This window comes from Lactuca virosa, chromosome 3 (genome assembly GCF_052849685.1).
Source record: "Lactuca virosa cultivar CGN04683 chromosome 3, Lactuca_virosa_CGN04683_v6, whole genome shotgun sequence".
Classification (NCBI taxonomy): Eukaryota; Viridiplantae; Streptophyta; class Magnoliopsida; order Asterales; family Asteraceae; genus Lactuca; species Lactuca virosa.
In genome coordinates, this window is record NC_136428.1 from 369,253,911 (window position 1) to 369,259,857 (window position 5,947).

Sequence of the window (5,947 nt, forward strand, 5' to 3'; positions counted from 1 at the left end):
TCCTAGGACCTACCTTGTATAAGCATAGAGACGCCCATTGATTTATATTATACAATTATACATATTATTTAAAAAGCTAATAAATTCTAATTTATACATATATTATATATTGAATTTGACGGTAATTAGTAATTAGGTATTAGGTTAAATATGTGAGTTTGTCACTTTGTGTTTGTGACTTAATGACTATGTGTAAAGTGTACACACTATGTGGGCTACAACTTGTAAGCTTGTAACTTCTAAGCATAAACTGAATAAAAAATGAGCTTGGGAATATGGGTTGCAAATGAAGTGATCAAGTAAAACAACATAAAAAACTCAAAATTACAGCTTCTAAATGTGAGGAAACGAAATGACACCATGTCATACAATCATAAATCTTAACATGAACACCACGGTAAAAAAATCGTAACAGTGAACATAAAAAATTGCACCATATGTTTGACCCAGTTTAAAACCAACACCGAACCGGTACAAACCGAATCAAAAACTGCAAAACCGAACCATTGAAAAACCGCACCTAACGGTTTCTAGAATTCAAAAACTACACCATGCGGTTTGCAGTTCGGTTTGGCCCTAAAACCGCACCCAATGATTTCTAGAATTCAAAAATCGCACCTTGCGGTTTGCGGTTCGGTTTGGCCTTAAAACCGCACCCAACGATTTCTAGAATTCAAAAATCGCACTTTGCGGTTTGCGGTTCGGTTTGGCCCTAAAACCGCACCCAATGATTTCTAGAATTCAAAAATCGCACCTTGCGGTTTGCGGTTCGGTTTGGCCTTAAAACCGCACCCAACGATTTCTAGAATTCAAAAATCGCACCTTGCGGTTTGCGGTTCGGTTTGGCTCTAAAACCGCACCATGCTCACCCCTACAAACCGTACATGTATTGTAAAAGTCGTTGGTTATAAATTATATCCTTTCCTCGTTTATTAAATTAAAACATATATTTTCTCCTATATAAAAGGAAATACTTTTTCCATTTTCAAGACTTCCAAAAATATGACTATATTTTAGTTGTTTTCGAAATCACATAATACTATACTTCAAATTAACATAAAATAATTTAAAAATACCAATTTCAAATAGCATAAGATAAAAATGCCTTAACAATGAAGATTAAATTTATCATAAACAATTCACCACGGTAACATTTGTATAATACAATAATGACAAATAATTTGAACTTCAACTTAAGTGCTATGGTTATAAGAAATTTATTGTGTTCGTTTGTTCTTTATTTGATATAAAGATAACATAAAAGACTTTATATCAAAAAAACACCTTAGTGGTTTCCTTTTTTACTTGTTCCTTTACCTTAACATTCAGATTGTCTTGATAGGCTAAGTGGAAATAATGGATTAGTGGTTGTTTCCCACTCTTTTTACATTCTGTTGCGCCACTACAGAGTAATCTAAACTCTACCCATCAAAACCCATGAAAGTGCTAAAAAAACAAAAAGATTAATGAAAATAATGAACTTATAGATTTTATTGAAGATGTAGCCATGGTTGACAAAAATAACATTTTCCTTCAAATAACTACATGTTATAACTGGTTAGCCTTTTGAAAATATATTGAATTATAACATTGTACTTTCAAAGTACAATGCTTTAATAAGAGTATATAAGGCTAAATTAAAAAATAGAAACAAAACTAATTGCTATTTCTTGAATTTAACCAATATTATATTTAAAAACATACACACACAAACAGACTCACTAACACATACACACACCACACAAATAGGCACATGAGACATAACACCCTAATAAAACGATTTAGGGAACAAATGCATACGATTCTCTAGATCGATTGCCTTCTTCAACTTTCATGGCTTCTCCATGTAAACCGTTCAACTCTAACTCAAGCTCAAAATTTTCCAAAATCATTCAACACATGGCACGAACGTATATCCCAACTGTTTCAAAAATCATACTAAAACCTAATTATTATATGAATGTGTATATCTAAATATCAACTCAATTCTTCAGCAACATATTTTGGACATATAGACTTGGTGAGTGAAGAAAGTAATAGGGCAGACAGGAGCATGTGCACATGGGATCCTGAAATTCTTCACCACTAAATGGCTTATAATGGCTTCCACTCCTGCTAGTAGATCGATTCCCTGCTTATAAGATAGAATAAAGATACATTTTTTTTTTATTTGGGCAAGTTTTATCTGAAATGATTATACATATTCAAGGCAACCTCATTGAGCAATAATACAGGGGAAAAATGGTCCACAAGCATAAAAAATGTATATTTCTAAATAACATTCAACAACGTTAGGGGAAAAATGGTTAATGGGCAAAAAATACATAAAAACGCTTTTTTTTTGATAAAAATGGTTGATTTATAACAGGTTATGAAGGTAGATTGTTGTAATTGGTGTAAAATAGAATGAATGCATGCATCAAGAAATAGCAATGTACTTTCAATCTTGATAAAACCGTCGTTGTGGCAATTTGATGTAAAGGGATGCATCAAGAAATAGCAACATACTTTAAAATATGGTTCGAATGAAATATGAATATAAAACATTGCATTCAAAATTAGTCAATATTAACTAAAAGCAAGAGTTGTATACAAATCAAAAAAATATGTATTTTATTTACTGTTAAAATTAGTCACAATCAATAACACTTTGGCTGTTAAAATTAGTATTTTATTTCAATAAAAAAGGGGGCAGTTTGGTCAATAGATGTTAAAATAAGCCATTTTTTCAATAAGAAATAATAAAAAGAAACATAAATTAACTTTTGTTACCACTTCTAGTCATAAGCCTTGAGGTTGATGCTGCCACCAGAAGCACCTCCTCCTGTGGTACCTCCCTCTCCACTTTACCTTTGTGGTACCTCCTCCACTTTATCTTACTTTCCTGAAAAAAAAAAAACATAAATTAACTTCAAGATTTCTAAATAAAAGGAAGTTTAATGTGGTTTTTTAAAATATAATTACAAAAATAGATAAAATCATACCTAATTTAAGCTAATAATTAACATATATATCAGTAAATTTGAAAAAAAAAAGTCGGATAAGAAAAAATATAATGAACATATAAGATTTCAATAAATATGAAAATATAAAACACATTAATATATAAAAAACTAATGAACTTTTATTACGGTTGTCATCATCTAAAAGTGGTAGGAAGAAAAAGTATAAGAAATTTTAATTTCTCTAATTTTTATTGATAAACTATTATGTAGCATTTGTTTATAGAATGTTTTTTAAGGAATTAGATCTATCAAAATAATTGAAATTTGACCTAGCAAAATCTGTCAAAAAAATAATGTTTGAAATTTTTTATTTAAAAATAGATGATAAGGGTATTTCGGTTTTTTTGCAAAAACAGAAGAGTTAATTCAATTTTAAAACCAATGTCAACATTTTCATTGAACTTTAAATCAATTATAAAACGCCACAACAATACAAAAAATACCTCTTTCTTTGAATTTAACTTGACCATTAATAATTGCTTCTTTTTCCCTCCCTTGGAAGCCAGCCACAGATAAGATTTCCAATTCTTTTAACTTGTCATCCTTTGTTATCAACACTCTTAGCAACACAACCTACAAAGTTATTTCCATTACAATGGAATCAACTATTCCATTCCATTCCTTAATTCTATTACACCAAAACGGAATTCTACTTTACTTGTGCTTAGTAAGGGGTAATAATTCCAATATCAGAAGCATGTACACCAACTTGAATCAACCTTCTTGCATGTCCTATAGCAATCTCAGTTTCACCTTCATTCAATGTGTTTTTTTCTTCTTCCTTCTTTTCCTTCATATCATACCTAAAAATATAATTATTTTTTTCCGAATTCAAAATTTTTATAAGTTTAGATCAAATATAAAATATGCATAACCTGCAATGTCTATGAGAAGAAGATTATATATAAATCTACTAATGAATCCTCATGAAAGTTAAAAAATTAAATAAGCCAATTTTAATTGATAAAATATAAAAAAGTCGATATTTTGTTGTTCTACTGCTAAATTTAAGTCATCATTGATTGTAAATATAATAATTGAATCAATATATTATTTAATATGAATCTAGATAATTAAAGCAAAACATGGTTATCATCATTATATAATTAAATATATGCATTGTATGATGTATGATGTACGATGAATATTTAACATGTTGATTAGAAAGATAAAAGAGAAAATTAACACATCTGTTTTATCTTTGACATTAACAGCTACCTGTGGTAAAAAGAAAATTAAATGGGTAAAATATCCAATCTCTTAAGATTAGAATTTAAGTTTGTCTTTTAATAATATTTAGAGATGCTAAGAGTTAAAAGAGAATGAGAGATTGAGAAGATGGTTTACCTGTTCAAATGGAGGTTGTTTTTTCCAATTTTTGTTCAAAAGCCTTGTAATCCCACTCCATACCACATTCATGTGCAATCTCTTGCATCATTTCAAGCTTCATATCATTAGTGGGAGGGTCTGCCTTCAATTTCTTGACAAACTAAGAACATGATTGCTTCCCGTTTAGTTTTTTCTTGATTAAAAGCTACTAAAAGAATGTTTATTATAGATTTTGACAAGGCAGATTTAGAAGCACCTCTTTGTTGACATAAGGTTCAAGATGATTTCCATATCTGTCAGCAAATAAACTTCTTAGTTCGCGCATTTCTGGCAGATCAGGAAAGCTTGTTGCAGAAAACATCAAAGTGGAGATAGCTTCGTGGCACTCCTCAGGGCATTCCCTATAGGTGATTGAGAATTGATGTAAATTAAAATATCAAATGAAACTTTGAAGGTCTAAAAAAGTAAATCTTTTACCTCTATTTAGCCATGGCTGAGCGATAATTTAAAATGAGCTAGCATGATTGTTCTATGAATTTATAACATGATGACAGATTACGTTCAACATATAACTGTCCAACCTGTTACCATCAAATGAAAAGCAATAGAATTTTTTTGAGATTATATAGAGAAAAGAACAATCCTAAAAAAAATTAGTAATATGAAAAGGCAATCGGCTTAGTAGTGTAAGATCAACAGTACATGAATGGTCATAAGATAAAGAAGAAAATCAGAACGATGGAGGAGTTGATGGCGTTGATGTTAAGCTGTAGGCTTTCACAGAACTACACGATCTTGAATCTAATGAACTTGTCAACTGATTTGACCAAGAAGACGGTCGAAATTCTGAAGGAATAACACTAAAGCAGAGAGCAGAGGACTGGACTAAAGCCATAAATCACAAAATTGATCGATGATTGTGGATCAAACAAATTACCAGAGATCCCAACTCTCAGCTACTATTCAAGTTTCGTTACAAATTAAAAACAGCTTGGTAGTATGGAATAATGATATCGAATGGAATCTATGATAAAGTCTCTTCCTTTTAATTCTAAAAAAAGAAACCCTATCGGATGAAGAATTCTAATAATGAAATTGATATTGAAAATAATATGTCAAAAGAAAAAAATGGAAAAACAAAACAATGAAGAACATAAATCGATTACACAAATGCACTATTGAAAGATAAGAAATTTTGAATTTGGGAGTAAAATCAAGATGAACTAACCATATTCCTGGAGGTGTTTGAAGAGGCGATGCGAATTAGGGATATGTTTTCTGGCACGATTGAAGTTAAAAGGAATGGTTTTTTATGTTTCTTTAGGTTACAATTGAGAGAGAGAGAGAGAGAGCGCGAGAGAGAGAGAGATAGAGAGAGAGGGTAGATGACGAAGGAAAGAAGAGAGAATCATGTAACGGTGATTCAATAACCTTGGATGATGTCAGCAATCAATCTAACAATCAATCTAAAGGTCAAAAATTAAGGATTGAAATGTAATAAAAGGTCCTGATCTCTTAAGATTAGAATTTAAGTTTCTCTTTTAATAATATTTAGAAATTAGGGCAGAGTCACCCAGCCGGCCGTCTTATTCATCTTAATTATAAATAACTTA

The 5,947-nt window shown here is 30.5% G+C and overlaps 1 long non-coding RNA gene across 1 annotated transcript; it reads right to left on the reverse strand.

The window, feature by feature from the left end:
- Positions 1-1,637: 1,637 nt before the first annotated feature.
- LOC145167638 (uncharacterized) lies at positions 1,638-5,714 on the reverse strand. Its single transcript, XR_013741306.1, has 8 exons — positions 5,563-5,714; positions 4,812-4,915; positions 4,591-4,735; positions 4,353-4,494; positions 3,664-3,808; positions 3,449-3,578; positions 2,773-2,884; positions 1,638-2,131 (listed from the first exon to the last, which is right to left on the reverse strand). It is a non-coding gene; the product is annotated as an uncharacterized LOC145167638 (long non-coding RNA).
- Between the last annotated feature and the right edge of the window lie 233 nt (positions 5,715-5,947).